Source organism: Cygnus olor, chromosome 5, assembly GCF_009769625.2.
Source record: "Cygnus olor isolate bCygOlo1 chromosome 5, bCygOlo1.pri.v2, whole genome shotgun sequence".
NCBI lineage: Eukaryota > Metazoa > Chordata > Aves > Anseriformes > Anatidae > Cygnus > Cygnus olor.
In genome coordinates, this window is record NC_049173.1 from 58,396,782 (window position 1) to 58,424,534 (window position 27,753).

Here is a 27,753-nt window from a genome sequence, read left to right on the forward strand (position 1 = left end):
AAAGGGACAGGAGATGATATGTCGATTTAATAAACACTGGGTACACTGGATATTTCTGTATATGAACTACACAAATTACTTTATTTAAGCCAATAAATAATCCTGTTCATTGTAACAGAACAATTTCCTGCTCTTAGCATTAGACAGGTTTTGAAACTAAATATTTAACATATATTTAATACCTATATCCATATATGACTACATACTTTTAGATACCTTATTTTCACATAAAATAACTTGTATGCCTTTAAAAATATCAGCTGCAGGTGATATGCATAAAATATTGGTAATCAGACTTTTCTTTCTCTTAGGCTTTACAGTGTAAGAAAAGGAAAATAAGAAATACCTTGAGCTGAAGTAACAGGGGCTGTACAATTAAACCATACTTGTTGCTTTTGGATATAATTCAAGGACCATTTACAGTCAATGGGAGTCTTTTGAAAAAGTACAAGAGGTTTGTAACAAACAAATTCCAAGGGTAAACCCACGCTGTGCAATACAGCATTGTGCAGAAAAATACCAGAGGCCACTCACAGTTCATATCTGCTTTACACCTTCAACTTCCACCCGCCTTCCAGATAGCACATCTAAACACGGTGGGCTCCACCTTCATTCCCACTAGGTCTTCTGTCCCCCATGGCTTGTTTTGGAGAGCTGTGCCAGAATCTCAATAGTTAGTTTTCAATCTAAATTTATTCAAAGCAAGATTACACACATTTGTTCTCCCACCAGATTTGCGTTAGCTTAATTATAGTTTCGGGGCATGCAAAGAACATGATTGTATACGGGTTGCATACCTTAATTTTGGCCCGAAGTTATCTCCGTAGCAACTGTATCCTGAATCCCTGTAATTAGGTCCTTAGTTGCAAATTTTATACTGTACCTTGGAATTCCTTTAAATTGAGGTTCCAGAGCACTTTTTCCTCACAATTTTTCAGTCCAGTTAACTTGATTGATCTTTAATTAATCCGTTTCCCAAACTCTTCCCTTCTGAAATTACTTTAGTGTTTACGTACATCCTTCCACCTAATTTAAACTGAATTGCTAGTGATCACTTACTTCAAAGTTAACATCTCCACATTTCCCATTCCTTACTAAAATTAAGTCTGAAGTATGACGGTCATGTGCTCCGCTCCATATAGTATGTGAAAAACTGAATTTTGCCACCTTAAGAACAAGCCTTCCAAGACAGAATTCATTGCTCTTGCCTCTCTCAGGCACCCAGCGCTGCCTTTATTCTCCTGCCAAAAGTAAGCAAGCAAAGCTCGTCATGGCCACCTACTCTTCAAGGCAGTGAACTCACCAGGGACTCAGTCAAGAGCAGTAGCCTGCTTAGCTACGAAACGTGGGCTCCAGGTGACCTTGTTCAGCAGCACTGCCTTGTCATCCCATTTTGCACTCCCACGTTTTGCTCAGCAGTAGCAAGAAGAACATATAGCAATGTGGAGGCATGCACAGGCTGAGTTTTTACATTACAGTAGTCCTGCACTGCTGTCTACAGAAAAGCCAGCCCAGTTTACCTGGGCACCGCGTCCAAAACTGAGTGATGCACAGCGGATCATGACAGGAAATAGAGGCACGCATTCAGGGGACTGGCATCTAGTAACCAGCACTTCATCTGTTTCTAACATTTAGCCAGATGATTCTTCTAACTGGGAAATACTTCTTTACTTCTTTTACTAAATACTTCTATAATACTTATCCATTTCAGAGGCTCATGTTAAAAGAAAAAAATAAATAAATCAAAACTCCAGCTGATAATTTTTTCAGATTCTAGAACCTGTCTTTATGCTAGTTATTATTTGAGCAAATTTTTAAGTATTTGCCTTGAAACCTACCAGCAACTCTGTAATGGAACTGGAGAACCCAGCAAAGAACAAATTTATAAAAATTATACTACATTATTTAGAATGAATATTCTAAAATAAGAAATAGCCATTCTGTTACTAACTCCGCTTTGCACCCTTACTAGACAATTTAGAAATGTTCAAGCAATAAGAATAGGAGCTAGAAACCCTTACAACAAAAGGGCTACTTAAAAACAAAGGAAACCAAACCAAACAAACAACTCACCCCCCCCCCCCCCCCCAAATGCAGAAACTCCGGCACCGATTTTGGGTCCCACCCAGCCCCAAGTCCACAGCACGTACCAGCAGCACCGACCACCTTTCAAGACGGGAAAAGCAGGCATCGTCCCCCATGGGCAGAGCACACTGTGTGTACTGAAAGGCCTGCCAGGAAAAGCTGTCAAGAAACTTTCAAAGCTGCTACTCCTAAGCTGAGTGTTCCAATAGGATATACAATATTCACTGAACTCAACCCAGCCTCCGTCGGTGTCAGATCACATCTGTCACTTGGATGGTGGGAGATTTTTAAAGAGAGGCGGCATTTTACCACAAAACACTTCAGTCAAATGAGGTCTATTATTTTTGCAACTGCAGTGCAGACCTGAAGGCACTGAACTTTCTACATTGGAGCAGATCTCAAACATCTCTAGGCATCAGAAAGCGTAAGATCTCAGAACTTCGTCCAAACTGAGCCCCGAAGTCTTGCTGTCAGGGTACCGCCTACTACTGAGATATCTGTGACACAGCCACTTGAACACTAGTTAAAGCAAGCAGATCCCTTGTCCAGTTTGCCATGGAGAGAGAAGTTAGGTTGCAAAAATAAAAACTCTCACAGTTTGGTGAGTCTGCATACAAAAACCTGCGGCACTCGCACACTGTAGTGGCTCTTCTGTGAAGCCTTAGAGGCTCTTTAGATGCTTTAGCAGTTCAGTCATGAGACCAGTACACTTTGATCAGCATAGCAAAACACACCGCAGAAAAATTATCAGATTAGGCTTCTTATGATAATACACAAAGTACGTTCACAACTATGTGCGACTGTTGTAATTTCTAAAAGAAATAAATGTTTTTAATTGTACAGGAACTATCTGTTGAATCTTTGATACAGTCACAAACTGAAAAATTTGGCAAAACATCACTTTTGCCAGGTATTTTTGCCTACTGCTGAAGAGGACTGTCATGCAGGGTCCTTTAAAAAATAACTAACCAAAAACAAGCCAACACACATACTAAAAATTGGAAATATTATTCCAAGTTATTTACTGGAAGACTTAATTTGGGCCACCCCAGGACCACATGGGTCAAAACTAGTAGGAAATTTGTGTGAAACTCACCGTAACACCCTTGGAGAATGAAAAAACGTTTTTGAAGATCAATTTTCTGAACTGTCAGTGGAGCTGTCAGCAGCATTCAGTAACAGCAATGCAAGGCCAGATGCAATATATTTCTCTGCTTAGGAAAATCTGAACCTTCATTTCTTATTCCGCAAGCCAAAACCATACACAGCATCTGTGTATGTGATCTCAGCCTCTGCTGTTGATACTCCTTCAGTTAGTGCAAAATATGTAAATATTTACTGAGAAAAAAAAAAGGCATAAGAAAGTGACTGTACTGCCTGGTCTGAGAGTTAATTTTATAAGATGCAGGTTCAACCGAGAAAAGACAGGAATCAGCAGGGTTTTTTTGTGCTTATTTAAGTTTGAATTATATGCTTTGTTCACTTTTCCCCTCTTTCATTTAGACAAGAAAATAAGTAGTCAAGATTTGCTTCAGCTCAAAAGCAAGTTTTCTGACAGCTTTTTTTCTTCAACAGCTGACCTAAGACTTAAAAACAAACAAACAAACAAAAAACAACCAAAACACATCAACTATTTGCAGCTACTGAATTGTGACTGCATTCTGGAACCAACAGGATTATCAAGAGGAAGAGGCAGGAGCAGGAGGACCATCTGTTGGCAGACATTGTCTAGAAATTAGATGGGAACTATAACACCCCACCAACAAATTACATGCTAAGAAATCACAGCGGAGCACGCAGCATCTGACAGGTTATTATTGGGAAGCATATTGACAGCTTATCAGCAGGCAATACCAATACTGCCCCAGGGGAACCGTGCTGTACTAAGTCAGGAAACCCAGAGCAGTTGCTCTGAAGCAAGCAGATGATAGAGCAGATGAGAAATAGCGTGCACAGCAAGAGCTGGTAGCACGATAACCTACCTCCCCAGGGCACCAACCTCACCCAAGTGTGAACCGAAGAGATGCAGCTGAGAACTATCCGAGGGGATGAAGCAGCCATCTCAAAAAGGCATTTAGCTGCATCAGCACCACCTCACAGCAAAACTATCACTCAGCAATTTCAAAAATAAATTTTGTGATGGAATGTATGACACCAGCACACACGCTGCAAAAAGCTTTTTTATGTGACATCGAACTAATTTCACTTGCCAAACTGTATTTGCAACGTTCAGTGCCTCTGCATTGTACATATGCACACATTCAGCTTTTAATCAAAGTGATGGCATTTTATGTTTATATTTTATGATGGCATTTTATGTTTATATATGTCCTATATAATGCTGTCATTTTGCAGAAATCCAATATTTGAGTGACATTATTAATTCAGATAATTACAAATTTATTTATTCAGTAAGAACAAAATCCATCTCTATCTCCTTTCCACATTGCTCGCACTCCTTAGCTGCATTTTATTTCTTATGCTGAGGATTTTATCACTTTTCCAGACTTGAGATTAACAATTGCTGTTCAAGGCAATAGAAAGTTGTTTCCTTGGTCCTTATTCTGCCGTTCCAAGGGAGTTTATGGACCTAAAGCTCTGCTACCAGGTAGCTAGGAGATCCCTGACCTCAGAGACAGTCCTGCACAGGTTAGTTGAGCCAGCTCTGTGCTACACTTCAAACCTCTGCAAAAAATGCCGGTGCTCAGCAACTTCAGAAAGGCCCCGGAGACGAGGAGGGAGGAAATGGTATGGCCAACACAAACCATGACAAGCAACTCCCACCTGGGACACAGACCTTTGGCAATAGTAGGAGCTGGCTGAGGATGGCCCAGCTGTGTTATTCCAATACATACAGTCTCCCCAGAGATGCTGCAGGATCAAGGATGGCAGAAAAAGCATTTTGTAGCCACACATAGGACACAGTTGAAGAATAATCCCACAGGGTGTATACGGTGCCCAAATTTATTCTGATTTTAAAGCTTATTGATTTTATTATGCTGCTCTTATATGTTGTCTGGTAGCACTTTATAAATGTTTTATGTAAAATAAATTATTCAAGAAACACACAGCTTTCTTCAGTAAAGTTTATGACATCATGAGAGCTATTTTTTGTTACTATACTGACTGCAATGATGAAAGAAATAGGAAAACTGGGACCTAGACATTTCAAACGTGACCATTTTCTAAATCACAGCTGCTTTTTGTGTTGCAGCAACTCTATGTTCAGGTCTTTATTAAACATAGAATATAACACAATTCTGTCCCTTTCTGGTGCTTTTTAACATTTCTCCCCTCTGACTCTTGCTTACAAAATCATATCCATAACTAGACTGCAGCTTTCTGTATTTTAATGTTCCTTTGTCTTTATTTCCCCATTATTTATTCTCTTTTTGTTTTGTCTTCATTATCTCTCGATTATATCAAAGGGAAGAAGTGCAAACCAAAATAAGAAAAGCCTCACTTTTAACCTAATTGAATCAATTGACATCTGCTTCTTTAACACCCTTATGGTCAACTGACATGAAAACAGTCAACCAGTCATAATGGTTAAAATCAGATAGGCAAGTTTTTTCTAATAATACTGCACCTGCCCTTACATACCTCCTCCCTTACACATCTACCAGGCAGTTCCTTTACACCCCAGTATAAGAACAAGTATTTACCTATACGATTCCTAGAACTGCGGTATCTCAGTGTCACTAGATTCCTATACCGACACGTTAATATTTACACCCATCACTTAAAAGGAATTAATAGATCATGAAACATGGTTACATATCTGTATTTTTTACAGCTGTCAAGCTGGCTCTTAATCCTTCTGCACAGAACATTTTCTGACTTCACAGAATCACTGCAGCAAGTTGCAAATTTCATGAAATGAATAAATCCTGCCTGGGGCATGCACACAGATAATGCTGTGCATATCTTGCTGCAAGTCATCATAAAGTCAGCACACTGCTCACCTCCCACAGCAGTGGTCTAGGGAGAAGACAGAGCAAAGCAGGGGCAGGGATGGGGAGTCAGAAGGATTCTACTGTTTTAATTTTACTGTCCTGAAGTATTTCCTTATGCATTTATCCAGTAGTCGCAAAAAACTAATCAAGACAGGGTAGAAACCCAAGGATAACTCCTCTTTCTTGAAATTTAATAAGTCATACTCCCCCCCACATTCAACCCAAGAAATCATCACAGCACTGTATAAGAGCAGCTTGCTGGACTACAGATAAACTCCGACCTCAAAAACAGCAAGTAAATAAAACGAGAGCCTCTGTTCACTTTACCATAGGAAATATTGAGCCAGGAATTCACTGTCTTTTGCTACCCTATTCACTGGGTCCTACTACTTCAGCATTTTTCTTAGCTCTGACTCAGACAGTACTGTTTTAGAATTGTTGAAAGTTTTAACATTGCTAGGTGAATGTAAAAAAGCAAGCTCCAAAATAAAAGACACCTTTGTTTCAGAGAATAATGAAAGTCATTAGCATGTTTTTTCACCATTATAACAATCCAACAATTTTGGTCTTACACATCCATACATTTTTATCCTTGTCATATTCATAAGAAGTGACACAGTCTGAGGGCAGAATTAACTAAAAAACAAACCCTGACCATATCTAGGGTACCTGCAAATGTGATTCCAAGCCGACATTAACACCTAGAAACTTGGTAAGGGACTCTCTACCAGGAAGTGTAGGGATAGGACGAAGGGGAATGGCTTTAAAGTAAAACAGGGTGGATTTAGATCAGACGTAAGGAAGAAATTCTTCATTCAGAGGGTGGTGAGGCACAGGTTGCCCAGAGAAGGTGCGGATGCCCCATCCCTGGAGGTGTTCAAGGCCGGGCTGGATGGGGCTTTGAGCAACCTGGTCTGGTGGGAAGTGTCCTGCACACGGCGGGGAGGTTGAAATTAGACGGGCTTTAAGGTCCCTTCCAGCTCAAACCATTCTGTGATTCTATGAAACCAAGTATTTAGAGCCTGGAAATGTATATAAACATTTATGTAATCGTTGGCGTGAAATGCTTCATCGTCATGGACTCCAAACTTGCATGGTTCGTGACAAAGAGTGGAAAAAAAGGTTGACGCACAACTCAGCAAGAGACTTGGAGAGCACAGCTTCTTCCTAACTCATTTCAGAGGAAGCCAATGTCCACAGGTAGCTCAGCTGCAAGCCCATGCTGCTTTCTCATGCCAATGTGCAGCAGTCCTGCAGTGGGCTGTGTCCTGATGCAGATGGCCATCAGCAAACAGCCAGGCAGCTGCTGAATACAGTGTGCAGCAAGCTAACCTTCTTCTACCTTCTGCACTCCGTTGATCAGTGATCAATATTTTCAACAAACAGAACAGCATCCTCGTGACACCAGGACACATATAGTTACTTCTTACTTCCACGCTTCAGCACTGGTGTCTGTAGCAACTACAAAGCATTCCATGTGGCTTGTAAATGGAAGTGTTTACATCTAAAACAAATCTAAAACTTTTTGTTGTTGTTATTTCCTAGGTCTAAGATGACCAATTCATTAAAAAATAAAATATGATGCTATTTTCTTCCTCTGAAATGGTTTTCCTTAGGTTCTGAACAACTGCAAAGGCAGTGCAAGAAGTCATACCAATAAGACTTGCCTTACAGGCATAAGCTTTCTTGATCAAAGCCCATTAGAAATATTTAACATATTTAAATGCCAAAATAATACATATTTTATTTATCTCAACAGTGGAGTTAAATCCTACTGAGAAAATGTTTTTGTTTAGTAATAATACATAGCACGCTAAAGGCCTCCTACTGAGAGAAGGATGCCTTGTGCTAGTCCGTGCAGTCAGAGATGAACCTGTGAAGGGTTTCCAATCTAAATACATAAGGTCCAGAAAGAGTTAAAAAGGTCTGTTGATCTCTTAATGCAAAATTTTGAATACACTGGAGACTTCAAGAACAAGCATTTGCCACTTTTTCACAACCATTTGATATATATGCAGTGGATCCGTAATACGCATATTTAGAGTAGCAATGCTTTAACATAGTTGTGCATTGGTATAAAGAACTACCATGAGGAACAGTACAGAATCCAGTCCTCCATTTTGTAAACTCTGTACCATAGCTACACTTTAAGATTGACAGAGTTTCACCTCGCGTGTTTGCTTTTTCATTTGTCTTACATCTTAAATGGCAACACTTCCACACAGCTCCCGTTCAGAGGCAGTTTGGCATGTTCAACGAGCTCCTAGAGCCCATCTTCTTTCTCTGGATACTGAGGCAGTTTTGATGTGCCCTTGTGCTAGCAAAGGGTTAAAAACTTTTCTTATGTTCCTACTGGGTTGTAAAAGAAACTGCTGAAGCTGATCAATGACCACTGTTAAGACCTGGAAACCAATTATAAACCTGAAATTTGTGATGAACAAAGCTCTGAAACACTAGGATGAAAACTACTGAATTAGTCCAGTTCATTAAAATCATTAATAGTCATGAAATGAAAACCACCAGAGTCCAAAAAGGCTTAATGCCCTATCCATATTAATTAGATGGGAGCAAATCTGAAGTGAAAAGCAGCACATGCTTTGTAGAATTAGCAATTGCTCTCTACAGACTACACAGATCTCTATTAAAATTCAGTTTAATTAAAATTGATCACGTTAAGAAACTGATGTGGTTAATTAACTGAATTCCTGGACTTCTTTTCATACATTTCACAAATGCATTGTACACCGCTTTCCTGGACGACAGCTTATGTTGCAGTGAAAATCTTGATTTCACAGGTTAACGCTGCGTGTTCCATGAGGCTGAAGGTTCTGCGCCCCACTAGGAAGCGCAGGCAGTGCCAGGAAAACAAGGGCCCCTGGGAACTACCAAAATCTGCCACCAGAAAGCCTGGCTGGCATCTAAACAGTTTATCTTGTAGGTCAGCACGGATCTCTGGGCATATACAAGGAGATGTCTTTTAGAGCTTTCCTAAGGTCCATCATTAGAACTAAAAGCACGTAACATAAACTGTACCAGCAGAGACTGACCTAGGCAGGCAAAGGATCTGGCCCGTGCAGTTTGTGAATATAAACATGCGGACTGCAACCATTCCAGTTCTTAAAGCACATTGCCCCCGTGTATTCCACCAGGATGCATGAAATAACAGGGCTTGGCTAAGGGGCTAAGGGCTTAAGTCTAGAGCTGCCCAGAAACTCGGAGTTGGCACAAGCATCAGTGGTCTCTACGATGTTTCCCAGAGGACCAGCAACCTGGTACCTCCAAGAGTTTGCAGTATCATTTCTAAACAACTAGGTAACAATTTCCAGAGCTCTAAACTTGGAATAAACCACGGCTACCCTACCAGCTTCACGAGACAAATCTTAATTGGACGCAACATCCTATTTTTACGATATTGTTGTTTGAAAATAAGCACCAAATGAAAAGGCATAATGAGTTGTGCCATCCCGTTTTTAGTAAGCAGATTCCAGGATTTTCTTTTCCGTGCCATTATTCATGGGTGGCTTTTGGTCTGTGGAAGCAACTCAGTCATAAAGTACTGCTGCAAGGAATTCTTGTGTTTCAGAATCATCGCTTCTTACAAAATATCAGCAAATAGCCCAGTGCCTGCCCCTCACATCATGCCATTGAAGACAACATCAATGCGGCTACTGTTTGAAAGGAAGCGGACAGACAAACATCAGTACTGACATGGCATATAGGATCATGCTACAACATCCAGATTATCATCTGAACTGCCAGCCAGGTGGCTTTCCAGCAACAATGAATGTGGAATCCTCCACGACTTGTAAGCAACAATACTTCTGGATGCAGCTCCGGGGAGAGCTTACAGGTACAAAACAATATCTAAAGGGTGGCCAGCTGTGGCCAGACACTCCTGAATGAGAGTGGATCAGTGGTCTGAAAATGACAAGAAGTCTACATGGAAGCTACAACAATTACCAAAGAATTGTAATGCCACAAGTATATAATGCATAACTCAGCTTTACACATGAATTTTAAGCACCTTTCATTTAGATTCGAATCTATCTGAATAATGCCACTGAACTTGGCATAACCACATCTCGTTCTTTGTTACTTCCATTACCTAAATTCTAACGTTTTCTTCACAGAACACATTTTGCTACTTGATGATTGCTATTAACATTGAGTGATAATGACATGCTTTATATACAGATGTTGCATACAGGCCACCCATGTATGTGGATGGACAAACATATGCCCTTATCTATGTACGCTTGTGTAGAGCCAACTGTAGTTAATTCCAGCACTTTTTTTAAAAGAAAGAAAAAAGCAACTTCAGACTAGGATATAAGATACATGGCTGACTCTTAATTCCCTCATGGCCAAACCCTTGTTAATGTCTTGGCCTGTTTCAGTAAAATGATCATGGTTCAAGTAATGTAAAACACACGCGTTCAATCATTTTCCTTTTCCCTAAAGGCAAACACTTCTTATCATGGTGAAACAGGAGTCCTATGCTGATACACTGGAGAGCCTAAGTTCTTTTAAGCCTCATCAGAGAACTGAATACTTACTGCAACCTATCATTTGTACTCAGTGCTCAGTACAGAGTAAAACAAAAGCATAATGCTGACTGAACCTCCTGTGTTTGTTTGCATTATTTTGCATTGTATAAGCCTAAACAGCTGCCTTGCAAAATGAGAATACACAAGGAAAGATACAATATCAAAAAGAAAAACTTAACACCAGGAAAACAAAACAAAACAAAAACAACAAACCAAAACACATTACATCTATTTATATTTAAATCAGAATTTTACAGCCAATAGTTAAAATACAATTGGTTGAGGTGAGGTGCTTGATATATTCGCCTTGGAAGGGGGGTTATTTTACTAAAGCACTTCTCCCAGTAACCCCAAAGAAGGCAAGACCTTAACACAGCAGGTGTGCACTCTTACTTGAACAGTGTCTTTTTATAATCCACTTTTTATAATAAAAAGAGAATATTCATATTTTAAGAAGTTAAGTGACAGTACAGGTACAACTGGAGAAAATGGAATAAAGGAAACCACAAGATAATTAAAGCAGGTTCTGCACTGGTTAAAAAAACACCAGCAACAACAACTACTAAAAAGCCCTTTTAGAAAATTCTATCATAAGTTGCCTTATTCATTTTTCCTTACAGATTCCTATACTGATCTTCAGTTTCTCAAAGAGGTGCTTGAAAACTTCCTAGGGCTACCAGGTCAAACTGCATCATTTCCCTGCATAACAGAATAACAAACCGGAGTTTTCCCTTTCAAAGCAGAAGTCAGGGAAGTTCACAGGAGTCATGAGAGGTGACAGAAAGGGAACAAGAAATGTATGACGTTCAAAGCTACCCTTGTACGGAACAGGGCCAGACCTCAAACCTTGAGAGACTTCATGGGCACTCACTGCCTAAGGCTCTGGCATTTTCTGGAGCAGCTCCGGCTCTGATCTCTCTCCTACCCTGCTCCTTAAGTGCAACTCCAACAGCTCCCAGCTCACCAGGACTCCTCAGGCACACAAAGGTAACAGCGGAGATTTCCAAAGGGGCAACAAGAAGTCCTTCCCCATTCATCTGTGCATCCATCCTTACCCTAGCATCTCTCTCCTAAAAAAGGCAAGCTCCAAAGAAGATGCGGTTAAAGTGTCACTGGAGCTCAGGGACATGGTTTAGTGGGTGATATTGGTGGTAGGTGGATGGCTGGACCAGATATCTTGGAGGTCTTTTCCAATCCTAATGATTCTATCGTTCTCTGCTGCTCTCTACAAACTGCCTTTGCTTGCTGCTAACATGGTTTAAATACAAGTGTTAGATCCATTTCAGCAACGGACGACATGACTTTCTGTTAGTATGTTTAGAATAAAAGATGCCATTAAACAGCTACAGGGAGCTATCTTCTCCACAATTAAAAAAAAAGTTCAGATTCAACTTATATTTTCCACTACCTTCAGCTACATAAATGAAGAATTCGCATTATTCAGGCCTTTTTAGCACAACCTTAGCCTACAAGTGCTTTTCTGGTAATTACTAATACATGTTTTATGTAAACTTCTGTATACAAATTTCAGCAAAAAGAGGATGGGGTTCATGAAACAATTCCATGCCATTAACAGGCATGCCACTACCAGCAAATCAGACTCCTCAATTTCTACTTACGAAGGAAATCACACCTAACAGAACTGAATGAGACTTAACACAGAGACCAAACCTCCACCTGCTTTATAATCACACGAAGCTACTGTAACTATTAAGTTAGTGGCATTACTCCAGATTTACAGATGAAACAAATAGAAGGAAAAGAGAAAAACCTTGGTTTGCCAACATAAATACAGGCCACGCAGTATTCTATTTTAAACAGATTAGGAGGACAAAAACCCAACCATACAAAAACCACCAGTTTCTTCTGTAGTCAAGAGCCTGAAACATCAGAACCAAAGACACGTTCACCACAAGGCTTACTTAAAAATCAATAATTGAAAAGTAATATACTCCTTTAGGTTATCAACATCAACAGTCAAATTGTTTTATATTACTTTCATATGCCTCATACACAAAGTATTTAAATTCAATAACCTTCCATCTGGCCTTCTAAATACATCTTGGGTCCATTACCTGCAGCAAGGTACAGAATGAAGACTTTGGCTATGGACTGGGTAGATGAAAATGTAAATCATTTAAATGAACATGTGGAAAACTGGAGGCACTGCCAGAAAAAGTTACTGCTGGATATCATTTCCAAAGTCTACCAGAAAGCACTAAAAGGAAACTGCACTACAGAAATACTCACAGCTGACTCTGGAAAAAAGTGGCAATATTAATTCTCAGTAAAGCAACACTAAAGATACACAAGGGTGGAGTTTAGCCCAATATCTCGTCAACTCGTTAGCAAACCAATGAATATAGAAAAATCATGTTTCTCATGCCTTCCTGTGCACATATTTAAAGATTATATGGAAGTTTAAGGATTCTTTCATTATTTCTTGATGAACTCATCAGTAGGTAAGGTGCAGTAACAGCTGCACTCAAGATGTAGAGCTGATACATACTTCTCCATTTCATAACTTTGTTTTTGTAACAGGTCGATGGCTATAGTCCATAATTTCAAAAATGATTTTTTGTATTCTTGGGTACTGAGAAGTAGTGCTGGTTTCATACACTGAACATTAACTACTTTCTGAAAGTTCAGGCCCATAAGGCTATTTCAAAAAGCATGCTTACCTTGGCTGTCATCTTCTAACTCGAGGAAATTCTTAGCAGTGCCTGACAGATTCGTTACTATCCTGTGTTTTATCATTTTCTTTAGTTTGACCCTTCTTCCTACAAGAATTGTCAAAATCTAAAATGCTTGAAGTGGAAACAGCCCAAACTAAAATTTCAGGAAAATGAATTAGTAATTGGATTTTATATGTGAAATTCTGCCAGGCTATAATTACTTTTGAAAGAAAATCCCCTATTCTTCTTGCTGTTTGGAAAGGTAACGCTTACTTTGGATGTACAAAGTACATAAATGCTTCATGTGAATTATGTACCTTGGCATGCTATTCTAAAAGGACCGTTATTATAATTAGCTAAACACATACAAGATTGTTATTGGTAAAACACATGAATTATTCTTACAGTTAGATTAAAGCCTACATTTTGCCTCTAAATGGAAAAAATTCTTAAAAGATTACAAGTTAAATCACCTAGGAAGATGGACACGGAGAATGCTGGACAGGAAGGTGGATGATACATACAAGGCACCCAGCCTCAGTAAGTTCAGCTACAGTTCATCATATCATACCAGACCCCGCTTCAGTAATCCATTCTTGTGCTCTGCATGGAACAAGGAGCTTTGTAGCAACCTCTTGCGTTAATTTTGCATGAAAACACCATCTGGCCCTAAACAACTATCTAGGCTATGGATCTGTTATAGCCTAGATGTGGTCAACATGATATTGAAAGGTCAAAGAGGGGTCTAATTATACGCCTTAGTACTTAGAGGCCACAGTCACTGGAGCATGAACATAATCACTCAGGCCAAACAAGAGTCATTTATAATTTTAATTATCAGTAAATCAGACATCTCTCAAAGAGTTGTTCCATGTAAAAGAATTATATGATTGTTGCTCAAAATATCTGTCTTGTCTTGTTTGTCTCTAAAATAACCCCTTGAGATAATCTCCGGTAATTCGTTGTTGATATATTTAGAATCCATCAATCTTCTCAACCAATGCATATTAGCATATTTGGAGTATTGTACAATTACGCACAAAAAAACTTGTGTTACAACAGTATTGAGCCTAACAAAAAAATAAAAAAAAACACCAAGAATTCCAAACCTGAGAAATATCTGACTATGGCTGACTGAACAATTCCCTTCACTCCATTTCCATTCCATTCCATGCAGCGTGTGCAACACACTATAGTGACATTTTCACAAGTCTCTTTGCTTCATTCATGGAACTTGGAGTTCTTCTGGAGAAGGAATGGAGCTGTAAGTAAAGGAAACCTGCTTTAGCTGCTAAAAAAAAAAAAAAAGCTGTGTTTTGAAAGAGTCCAGGATGATACAAAAAAAGATATGTCAGCTGTTAAGTTGACCCAGAAAGCTTATACAACCTCACGGCCTGCCACATAAGCTATTTGCTACACAAATCACTTTTCCCCCCGCCTCAGATGGTCACTAATTCCTCAGGTGTTTGTTGTCAGTGCTTGACTTGAGACATGGGGTTTGATTTAAATAAGTATGAATGCAGTTCTGTGGACAGAGCACATTCAAATGTGACCTCAATGCAAGTTCAGCTTTCAACATATCAAGTGCCAGTTTCTAGTAAGTTTTCTAAAGTAGATGTCCTAGGCATTTTACATTCAGCATCCAAAAATAAATAACTGTTTTGCAGCTCTTCCAGAGCTTCTCCTCCTACCCCTCCACCTTCCCCTCCTACTCATCCAGCATTCACCAGTTTTACTTTCCCAATGGACACTCTCTGCACTCCCCACCTCGCCCCTACCAACAATACCTAACCACCTGGAGAGACCGCAGCTCACAGACGCCTGGGAGCATAAACAGAGCTGTTACTGGAGCCAAAGAGGACCGCTGGAGCGCTGGTCGCTGCTGAAAGCATGGCTGTGTTAGATAACATTGCTGCAATCATCAGTGAAAGCTTATGAGAAAGCTGTTAATTTAGTGTAAGATATAAGCAGTGGGCACTGAGATAAAACATTCACATTAGGAGATAAAGTACTATTACAAATATATTTATGCAAGTTATAAGGGACATGATTTAGTAGTGCTAAAAATGGTGTACTATGATTCCTTTAATAAATAAATAATCCACTAGTACTTCTCCAAGAAAACAAGCAAACAACAATAAAACCCTCAGCATGTTTCTCTGTTGAATACTGTCATCGCCTGGATAACAGGCTTCAGTCTGTTTTGGTCTTCAGTTAACATTAATGTCACTGTACCTGTCAATCTGTTTTGTGTAATTAAAAGTGCACAAAGTGTCATCAGCACTTTCTTTACATGATACTTCAGGTACTGCTCCCTTATTTGTGTGAGGAGCACAGTAACAGTCACCCCCTTGCCCTTAGGACATGCGGAGATGTATGAGGGGAGCTCTCTCTCAGCCCGTGTCATGGGGACGGCTGGGCTCTTGTCCCTCCAAATAACCTCAGCCGGGTGGTGATTGGGAATGAATCCACGTGGGATCAGCTCCTGGGGAGTGTCCAGCTGTACTGTCAGCCCAGCTGCCCTCTCAAAGCCCAACTGTCCTCTACACCTGCCCTCTGCCAGGTTTCTGATGTGGCCTGATAGCATTTCAGACAGCGTATCGCACATAGGGTGCAACTGCTCCTTCTCAGTGCCTGTTTCTGGCTGCTTATAGGGCTACATTTTCCATCAAAGGGTCTCAAGGGCTCTCTTGCAGTATTAATCGGAAAAAGAAAATAGCCTACAGTTCAGCATGTTACATATGCTCACATTTAACTGACTTGAACTTTCATGAAGACTACTGACATGCTTAAAAGTTAAGAAAGCAGCTAGTATTTTTGCTGAACCTGGGCGCTGACAGGGAGAATGCCCTCAATACTCAGATACAATGGCTCCATTTTCCACTACCATATCCATTAAACACTCCGCAACCACTGAACCCTGGAGCTACACCACCACCAAGACAGGATAACCTACACAGTGTACACGCCGTGTGGCTGAAGTATGCTCAAACATGCAGAAACTCCCCCGCCCTGGTCACCCGATCACCAAACCCCTTGGCTCACTGTACTGTAAGTCGGCTCCCCTCTTGCTCAGACAGCCCTGTCTCCTTCAGGAGGAAAGCAGGAGTAGTGGGAGACGATGGGTGCTGAGCCCAGGGCTGACTGGCAGCACAAGTCCCAGTACCCACGGCCCACAGCACAGCCAACATCAGTGTCATCAGTACTGACACACCAGCGTCACGACGCACCGCTGAATATACTTGCTCCACAACGTAGGCACAGCCATGGTGACCGTTACTCTAAGCACCGTGCACACAGAGTCTGTAAAACAGGCTTTCAATAGTAATAAATGATTAGCATTACAATTTAAATCTCAGGAAAAAGATTTACCTCCCCCAGCGTTTCAGTACTGAATTGAATTTGCAAATCAGAAAAAGAACGCTTAATGCATTTGACCAAGTCTAACGCTTTGTCTCGAGCTGCCATTGTTACCAGCCATTTTAAACATACCTAGGCTAACACAGATTTCTCCCACATTTATATATGGCTAGATAGAAAAAGAATAGATAGTTGTAGAGTCAAAGCAGCTAGAGTAAAATGCAGAACTAGCATCAAAGACAAAGATAATTATTAAACAGAAAAAGGTAATAAATTGGATCATTTGCTTCCATATTTATGCTTTCAATCGTTAATCAAATCCATTTCCATTTCTAATTTTACAATTTTTCTTTTCTTTTGACCTTTAATAAAATGTTTCAATTGATCAGGGTAATAAAAATGTGAATTATATGAGCTGGCACAGACAAAGAAAGACTGTTGAGTAATCTGTGTTTCAGATATAACAAGGAAAATGCCTGTGATTAAGTATGGGCACAGAGAAATCTGGGAAAAAAAATCCAAGTATCATATATTTCTTGCTTAAGAATTTGACAAAAAGCTTTTTTATTTTAACCATGAACCGCCAAAATAAAGGGGGCGGGGGGAGGTGCGACAATAACTGTCATTCTGTTGACATACAAAATCTATTTGCTTATTAATATAATTTTTTTAAGGCTAAAGTAATAACATATTCTCATCTGTTCTTGAGTTTTGTTTCAACTGATTCCTAAACACTACGTTGTTTAACCTGTTTCATAAGATAAACACTTAAAATTGTTTTTGGGTGTTTTCTAAACACCAGCACACTACTATGTCAGCAGGAATATAATCAAAGCAAACAGCCTGGCAAAGCCCGCTGACCAGCAATATTATTTGTTTCAGTAGCTTTCCTTTGAATAGCAAGTATTGATTTTCCACATCAGAACTCTTATACAAAGAGCATTAAAAGAGAAATTATATTTTCTATTTTTTCTCCATCTTATTAAGGAGCACTGCTGAAGACTAACAATACTCATCAGAGATTGAAAATTTTGAGCTGAATAGATCGATCATTTAGGAGTTCTAGGAAAAAATGTGTTTTTTTTCCCCTTCTTTTTTCTTCTAAGAGTGCTTACAATGAGGCAATGGAACTTCTGCCAGAAAGAATGTCTTCTTCCTCGGAAGAAGGCAATTAGCTTAAATGCATTTATTCCATTACTATCTGGCCTCGGTTATCTGTGTTCCTCAAAGCATTCCTCACAAAGCTCAGGTAAGCAAAGGCATCATGGAAAAAAAGTAAAGCAAAAGAAAGTAAAACAAACAAACAAAGCACACAGTGAAGGATACCAGGGGACTGGTGGAAAGAAGAGGCTGGTCTCTGGGAGAAGAGATCGAGGGGAGATGTGTGTTTAAGAGGCAAAGGATGGAGCTGAGCAAGCACGGGAAGACTGGGAAAGCAAGAGAAATGCTGCAGGAAGATGTTCTTTGGAAGAGGTGACCAAGGGAACTATGACTGCCAGAAAACAAAATTTAAATAGATTCGGCACTTCAAAAGACTTTTCAGTTGTTCTTGCATATGGATATTTTTCTGGAGAAATACATGGCAGCTGCTTTTACAGATTTTCTTACTCTTCCTGCAACAGCTATGGACTGACATAATTATCAGCAGTCATGACAGTCTATGAGGATTTACAGTCCTCAATTAGCAATGCTCTTCAGCATCTCTCAAGGAATAAGAGCATTTTTTTTTAATCATACTATGATAATTTTGGTCCACTGTTACATTTACATCACCGTATTTTAATTAGAGTCAAGAGATGCATAGCAAAGACTCATCCCCGCTGCAGTTACAGCATTGTTGCCACCATTCAGTTGAACCAGGGGGACCGGAGTAACGCTGCTGAGAATTACTGCAACAGGATCGCTAAGGAGACACGAGGTAACATATTCTCCTTGCACTCTGACTATACTCTTGGGATTAAGTATGCCCAGTAAGAGACATGGGGCTCCATAAAGAACAAGCAACGGCATTTAACTTCTAGGCTTCTAATCCCAAGGAGGGAATTCGGATTTCAGAGTCCGATGTCTGCAGTGCATGGAGGAACTTGGCATTTCAGAGCAGGATTCAAAACAACCAGTGCACTGAATCCAGTGAAAAATCTGAGCTCACAGAATATCCTAAATGCCAAACTAATGCATTTATTCAGCAAGGCAGACAAGCACCAGCACACAGAGTATTGGACCATCTTCTCAGGGTAGTCTTCTGCACTTATTCTCCATGTGATCCAAGAAGCTTTTTTGTTTGTTGCTGTTTTGTTTTCCTAAAATGTGATATAACAAGGTGGTGTTTGCACTATTTACCATCATATACCATCGTGACACACAGTTTTGCTTAGAGTGTAAGAGGCCAGGCTCAAAGCCCTCCTCACCTAACAAGGCTCAAGTCTGTGTTTCCCAGCTCGAAGGAGAGTGCGTGGCCTCCCGGGTGTATGTAAAGCTACGACAGTTCCTCCTGCCATTCCTCCCACTAACCCTGTGCTGTTTGTTATGCACAAAGGATTGCTGATCTGAAGGAAAAAGCATGGGAAAGAATGAACACAACTGGCCATCTATAAAGACAGGGTAAATTGCCCCTAGGTTCCCTGATTACCATCTGTTTCTGAGTCTATCTGGGATAGTTTCTACCCTAGTGGCAATTTTCAGTAAATGCATTAATTGTCTTCAGAGGAGAGACTCATTCCTAACACTGCCCAGCACACGTACTACCCCACTACCTCAATCACTCAGCTGTTCTAGCAGGTACACTGTAACATCATCCTCATCCTGAAAGTTCCTGCCTCTCTTTTATAATTACTCGCCTTCATTTTTCTATCTTAGAATCCACTCTCTTAAGCACTAACACATTTTAAGTATCATCAGAGAAACCCATGGAGAAAGTCTCCCCTCTGTGCTCGGAGAGCCAACAAGTGACTAGAAACACCACCTAAGAGCGCCATACTGCGGCTCGAAGTCACAAGGAGAGTAATGGGGTGGGGGAATCTGATTAAAAGAGAACAACTACGATGAAGACTTCACCCCCAGCTTAACCAAAATCTAACGCAAAGTTTGGATTACTGCAGTGTGCTGGAGTATCAGCACTGGTTGCTGAAGGCTCTGGACTAATAAAAGAATATTCAAACAAAAAGCATATTAACTCAAAGTGCACATTTTTATTTAATTAGAGGTAAAATAGAAAGAACAGTAATAGGTCAATAATAATGACTTATTACTTCCTTTATGTGGCACATTTACAATAAATGGTAATTTACCATTAGAGAGACATATTAAATTTTTTTTTTTCTGCTAAAGAAATTAACATTAGTCATGTTGAGAAAGAGAAGGCTCTCCATTTCCAGCTTGAGGATTTGCATTCAGCAAGGCAGTCTGCGGATATTACAGACCCCATTCCCCCTTTAGCAACGCAGGAAGAATTAAAGCATAACCATGTATGACATCATTCCAGCTGTACGCTGATGGGCTACAGATCGTTTCATCCATGCTATTTGAAAAACATTCCACTTTCCAGTCATTAGACTTGCTAAATGGATTCACCTGCCATACCCTTGGAATCATTAAAAAGAAAAAAAATCTTTGGCACGCAAGAGCCTTGCTTTAATTTTATTCTCTTAGCTGATGTACTACTACTTAAACTCTTAAAAATAACTAAAAACATTTTTTTCACTTATTCCATTGGAAAAGAAAATCTGCATCTACATTTCCTGCTTTTGCTCTTGCTCTAGGCTTATTTCAAAGTTTCTGATTAACTCTCTCCAGAAAACACATACAGCATGACTTCCTAGACAAAACTTGTCATTACAGTGGGGCTGTATTGTGCCTTAGTATTTTTAAGTAGCTGCCTGTTAGCCTGTTGCACAGAAAGGGGGATCAGTTTACCAATCTGAAGTCTATTTCGGGTAATTTTCTTACTTATTTGACATGAAAATAGAGAGCTGCTATTTAACACTCCTTCCAATCACAGGAAAATATCACACAATTTGTGCACTCATTATGGCTGCACTCTTAAGTTCAGACTCATTTAAAAGCTTCAACTCTTCAGGTGGGATTTTCAAAGCTGCCTCTAGGTCATTAATTTCTAATTGGACACCCCAACCCTCTAGGCTAGCTTTGAAAAACTCATCCTAAATTATCAATATTCTACTTCCTAATAACCTGGTCTGCAATACAGTCACCAGGACAAAACATTTTGCAGCTGGAGGGAGACTGCTGTGAACATGGGAGAAAAAAGGAAGGAATTGTATTCTGCAGTTTTAATAACAATATTATTTCCCATTTCCACCCTGAGGAGTGAAAGGGACCAGACAGATAATGGAGGGAGGAAGAGGGAATCTTTAAAAACAAACAAAACGGGAACCCAAACTTCATTCATCCCTTGAAAACAGAACAGATTGAACAGCACTGCGCACGGCTTGGGTGTATGTTTAGAGTAAGTTTAAAACAATATGGTCCAGATGGCAAAAAAACAGTATAAGAGGACATTAAAATACCATGTAGTAAGACAAAGCAACATATTTGATAAAAATAAAAAAAAAAAGGTACCATTACAAATGAAACCCCACATTTTTGAAATACAGAAGATGGGAATTTAAAAAAGTAAGTTAAATATCAATACTTAACCCTATTGGGCTAAGTACGTTCTAAGTACTAGTTACATGTAAGATTAGAAGATTTCATTCAGGATATACATCAGCCTGAGTGACCTAATGAAATGGAGACAACTAATTACATTAAATCTAAGGCAACAGTAGGAAAAAAATGCAGTGAAACATTTGGGAGTACTCACCAGTTCAAGATTGTAAATAATTTGAAACATACCTCTCCAAATACACCAGGAAAGGGGAGGAGAGCACTGATCTAGACCATTCCTACACTAATTAGCAGGCATTCAAACAATCAAGTTGTCTAGTAGGTGGGGGAAAAAACCAAAACCCTAAACCCACTCTCATGTAAGATTTTAATTATTAGTTTCTTTCCTGGAGTTTCCTAAATTCTGGAACAGCTGTAGAACTCAGTAATTACTTTGTGGAGTCCTTGCAAAGTAAATATCCCTAACCATCTCAAAGCAGAAAAAGGATTCCATTTGTTTTAATATGTCATATTAAAAACACAAATCTTTGTTCTGAAATCCAGGTAATTCAGTATAATCAGAAAGAACCCTTATGGTTCAGCCTATTTGTTTTACCTGCCGCTCTGAGACTTGACACAGCTTAGAGTACTGTAGTTCTTATCACAAAAGCCTTGATCCTGAAAACACTAATTACACATCGGTATTCACATGCTAGGTAGCGCGCTCTGTTTGATGTTACACTGGGCATCAGAGCTTGAAGAACAGCAATACTGGCAAAGTAAGAGCTAGGAACAAGCGTGGCTACAAAACACGTTTCAGAATGCAAACCAAACAGCTGCATAAGGAAAATGTATACGTGCACACTTAAGGCTACAGGATACTCAGTGCAATGGTCCCAATTATTGTATTTTCAAATGTTTAACCTACAGATTATTCTAAGTGACAAAACAAAAGCCTTCCCTACAACAGCTCATAATAAGCATCAGTGCAAGTTACTGGAGAAATACGACTCTTGGTAAACTTTGTATAGCTGCCAGGTTCAGATTTTCTAGCATCTCCTTTGCCTCTGCCTCGCACAAGTAACCTGATGACATGGATTATGAATGCAAAAAAAACCACAATAATAATGTCTTCATTTTTTTTTCATAAACACTTTTTTTTGTAATAGGTGTATCAAATACAATCAAGATATTAGTAAAATACTCTACTACTAATACTGCTCAGAAGCTGACTTATAAGTCAACATATGATGTCTGGAAAGTAACACCATTATAAATTTCAAATATTTCAGAATGCTTTATATAGTTACATTCAAAATACAAAATCTAGGAGAAACATTTGTCACTGTTTTGTTTTATAACTCCATTTATATGCATTAAGGGAAATTCTGCATAGTGAAGGAGAGTTCAGGCTATACAGTGAAGAGACAGTGTAAACTGAACAGGTGAAATTCCTGAGTAAGGTCAGCATCAGGATTTTACCTGCACACAATTCTCTTTGTGGCTTTGTCCAAAGAGTTAGTTCAGATTCAATTAATTCTATATTCTCTGTTTCAAGCTGTGGCAGCCCAGTAACACTGCAATTGACCATATTGGGACATTCTTTGAATACTTAATAAGGTTTTCATTTTATGAAACCTTAATGAGGTTTTCATTTCTAGTATATCAATAGCTGGTGACATCCTTGCCTTTCCTTAAAAGGTATTCTTGCCATAATATGTATAAAACTCTAAAGCTGCATCCAAGACCGGTAATACGTACGTGTATATGTACATATATATGTCATAATCCCTGGTGTTGTTTTTCTGAGCAGAAGACTATTGTACATTGAGAAGTTAGTGGTCCGCGTGACGGCTCACCTGAGCAGTCCCCAGCCTGTGCCGCACTGTCTGTGCAGCCTGACCTTCAGGCTGTGATGTGCTCCGCATGTCCCTGATCTGCAGGATAAACTTTGCTGGCTAAGGGTAACAGAGGAGCAGCTCCCCCTGGCAGCAGTGATTGCACCACCTGCATGGCCTTGCCTTTATCTAGAAGTGCAGCAAGAATTTCACACGCGAACATCCTTTCTGTTTGACAGTAGGAATGATGAATAGAGTTGTTTTCTTGTTGGACAAGCCTACAACAGCTTCAATGGCTGAAACGGGGTAACCCTTCCTACAGACAGGTCTGTGTGGTGTGCAGCATGGGGATCAGAGTCCCATATGACACTGTACAGCTCAGGGCTCCCAGTATGGAAAGGGATTTAAGATCATCTATACTATTCTCTCTTTCTTTTTGGTGTTAGCTCCAATAAGTAACATGTTAGATGACACTTTACAGAGTCTGAGTGCCTTTCCTACTGGGATCATAACAGATCAGCACCTCTTGGTACAAAACAGTCTCAAAATATATTTTTTTCTAGCAAATACAGGACTATTCTGCACTTCTCATGCCCCTGTATTAAATGTACTCGACCTTTGTATGACCAAGTAGTCTTTACATGGATAGTGTACAAGTATCAAGAGAATACTTTAAGTGCATCCAACCACCAGGAAATTCTCAGTATCTGCCATTCTTCACTTCTCATTAACACAGTTCTGCGCGCAGCTGTACAAGTTCACATTTCTCATCAGTATTTCCCACATTTATACTAGTAACCACTTCTTAAATATTAGGATAGCCTTTCAAAGTTTTATGAAAATTTGGAGGACAAGAGTGAAAATTAAGCAACTAGTTAAAAACTGAGAATTAAAGTGAGATATTTCATTGTTATTACTTGCCCTGAAAGGCTAAATATACTCACATAATACGGAATTAAATTATTATTTTTAACTAAAGTAGATACACTGCTGCAGCCCCACAGACCTCAGAATACTTTAAAGAAAATGAGGTAAGTGCTTTACAGGAGAAAAGCTATGGGATTTTAAGTTAATTCACTACAGTGTAAAACATGACACCATCCAAGAGACAGCCATACTTAACTCAATCATAAGCAGCTGAGATTACAACTATAAAATGAAGTTGACCACGGCCTACTGCAAATTATGCATACCTGTACCAGTGCAGATCCACGCACAAGATGTTCCATATCTCAGACTTTCCCAAGATGCACAGGAAACTGCTTTCCCCAGTCATTTGTAAAACATGATTTTAGAGGTAACTTTAACCTGACACTTGATTCCTTATATCAAAGAGAGTGTAGCCACTGTAAAGATAATTCCACTTTCCCTAGCTAAGACAGTAGAAATGCTTCACAGCTACGATTACAGTGTTTTGGATAAAGAAATCCTGCATGTCCTATACATTAGCCTCATGGCTGGCAGGGATGAGACAACATCGCATTGTGCATCAGTGATCAGAGAGGCAATGCCATGTCTCCTTCTCTGCTGCTGTTCACATGCTGAAGTCCAGGGTCTACCGAAGAGCAGAGTCCTCAGAAGAGGGGTCTCTGCATGCATCTGCTTCTCAGTCCCAACTGGTTTCCCCCCACGGTGTGCCAAACCACCCCAAGAAGCTCCCCTGTGAATATATACAATCTTCCACAGAGATAAATAGGCAATTGAAATCTAGAGGCCCATGACCACACACATTTTGTATACAAAATGCTGTAATCTTGTAATCAATACATGATTTAACACGAAGCTAGTACAGCCCTTGGGGGAGGGGGGCTGTGCTGTGAACACTTAGTTAGGGTGACAAGGTTTGCTGCTGTCTTTCTGCTTCATGGAAATGAACAAGACTTTAATGTTACTGCTCAACAATGTTATCTGATGGTCACAGTGTCTTGGAGTCACCAAAAGCAACTATAGAAATAAGCAGTTGAGGCAACGCTTGAAAACAGAGCATAAGCATACCTGGTTGGTTCAGACACACACATCCTATGGCTCAAAAGGGAATTTGCTGCCACACTTACCGCAGCACTGACAGTAATTTTTGAAAAGTCATAGCAAGCTAGGAGAGACAGCCTGCCCACCTTCACACACACACCCCCCAAAAAAACACACAAAACAACAACCAACAACAACGCAGCATTGCTTTGCAGAACTAGAAAGATAGGCGTACTCCTGATCATTTCTGTTATGAAGTTGTCATTATGTAGCAACAACATTTATCGGCTTTCAAGCTTGAAAAGAGCTTAGGAAAGAAGCAGGATAGCATCTACTGAATACCATTGATTTACAGAAACTATTTCAAATTTAATTATATCAGTAATGTACTCTTTTCATCTGATAAAGTTACATTCACCTAATTGAGGATTTTTTAAGTGAAGTTTCCAATACTAACATCTCTTTTACATTTATTAAAGCAATAAGGAATTAAAATTCAGCTAGATAAAACCAGAAACAAACAGTAAAATTAACTTGAAATCATTACACATCTAGAAATCCCATATTTAAACAAGCTGTTACCCTTGTCCTTGCTGCTCACCACCAGTGGTGGAGACAGAGCAGTGAAATACACAGATCATAGCTCTAGCACTGTATAGCAACTGACGTGAAGCAAGGTATTAATTCAAATACAGAAATTGTCTCCTGTGCCAATAGGAGAGTTGCTATTTTGGTTTTAGTTAGCATTTTCATTTGTGATTAGGACTACGGTGTGAAAAAATGTACTGTGATCTTTTCAGCTGGTAACAATTTGGGATAAACGGCAAAAATGCATGAGATTACAAAATTTGAAGAAACTAGGTAAATTAGAAACACATGCGAAGTTAATACATGTGGCAAATATAATCCCAAGTACAGATGGAAGAAGCAAGCAAACAATATAGAAAGCAAGCTAACTATCAAGGAACAACATTTTCTTACGAGCCCTTCCAAGCCCTATTAGCCAGGTTAAAGAGCTTTCTTGGTGCTGGCCATCCTTCCTCCTGCTGGAGGCTGCTGCCTTCTAGCATAAGAGGCAAAAGAAGAGATGTGCCTATTCTTCAGTTTCCAGTTCAGAGCCAGGCCCATTATAATGTAAACCACTATTGATTTCAGTTCACTTTAATACCCTGGACTGAACTGTGGTGGTGAAGGGCTCCAATTCATAACTCCTGTCAGATTTAGCTGCCACAGTGAAATCCACAGAGGTTGTGAATAAGAGACCTTAGAAATCATTTCAAAGTGAAACATGATTCAAATAGGCAGGTACAATTTGAGGATATATACACCAAATCACAAGGTAAATTATCAACTAGCTCTTCTTCTACAATGGACAGAGACAGTTTAATTGAATGGATACCACAATGAACTACAAGCTCAGACAGTGAGTTATGAAACCACTGCCTGAGTGGCAGGGGAGGAACACAACCGAGGCAGTCAGCAACAATACAAACACCTTCCATGTTTTGGACACTCGTTCTGGCCTCTGCGTTACAACATAGCAGGCCTTCAGGGAACTAATTCTCCCCTTGAGAATTACAAGAATCTACAAGAATCCCCTTATAGCCTCACAGCACACCCTGGGTGGGCAAGGTTACGAAAAGCAGTACCACTAAGAAGTCTGTGACATGCAAACATTGCACAAGCTACTTGTGGATCTTTTGGCATCTTGCCTTTTTGTGCTTTTGCTTCCCGAGCCTACATCTGTTCAGACCATAATCTTCTATTTATACCCACCGTCCAAACTGCAATGGTTCAGTTCCTTGGCTGAGGCCAAGTGTTTAACAACCAAAACAACACAGCAATTCACAAACATATAAAAGTCTTAGGATTCATTTGTCCAGATTTAAATGTCTGCACTATACAAGCCCACTTATGGATTAAATGAATCATAGTACAGATTTATTCTGTCTTTCTACAGACAGAAGCCCACAGTCTAGACATCTAGCCCAGAGGTAGCTATTTATCTAACTACTGACATCTTCAATACAAGATTAACTCTACCTCAAGTCACTATAAGAATAACTAGAAGTAAAGGAAAAAAGAATAAGGACATTAGATTAACTCTAAAAAAAAATATTCCTTCTGTATATAAAGATTCCCCTATCTTGGATTTTTGATTTTTTTTTTTTTTTTTACAAGGATTAGGCAGAAGTTTCTAGCAGATGTCCTATGGGTAAAGTTCTGCTCAGACTGGAGAAGTTGATGATTTAGCAGACTTTCTCCATCAGCAAGTCATACTGCCATTACTACCTCAAATGGTAAGAGCAGTCAGTTTATGCTGCCTCTTGGCATCCAGAAATACTTCTTCAGCACATGACTAACCACAAACAGCCTAAAATTCCTACAGTGCATAGACCACCACAGTGATTTAAGATACTGAATCAAGACTAAAACAATACAATTCAATCAAAAGGAGACGAGGCAGTCATAATCTCACTGTGTTTGCATTTACTTTTGCAACATTTTACACAGAGTAATTTTGGCAGGCAAGCACTGCTGTCATATATACAGAAATACTTGTATGAAACAAATGTGTCCAAGCACTTTCTGCGTGCCATTGTGTGTGTGTAAGGTTTGGAAATGCAAGCTGTAGCTAACATATTGTCCTGGTTTCAGTTAGGACAGAGTTAATTTTCCTCCTAGTAGCTGGCAGGGTGCTATGTTTTGGATTAGGATGAGA

General features: G+C 39.6%; 1 protein-coding gene across 2 annotated transcripts in view; it reads right to left on the reverse strand.

Moving 5' to 3' along the window:
* Positions 1-27,753, reverse strand: part of MPPED2 (metallophosphoesterase domain containing 2) — a 196,117-nt gene that overhangs the window by 157,199 nt on the left and 11,165 nt on the right. The window contains exons 3-4 of one of the 2 annotated variants that reach the window (XM_040558433.1): positions 14,373-14,525; positions 13,270-13,368 (exon numbers count right to left, since the gene is read on the reverse strand). The exons of the other annotated variant lie outside the window; for it this stretch is intronic. The gene's annotated coding sequence lies outside the window, so the exon portion shown is untranslated. The remainder of the gene's footprint in view (positions 1-13,269; positions 13,369-14,372; positions 14,526-27,753) is intronic. 2 annotated transcript variants of the gene reach the window in all.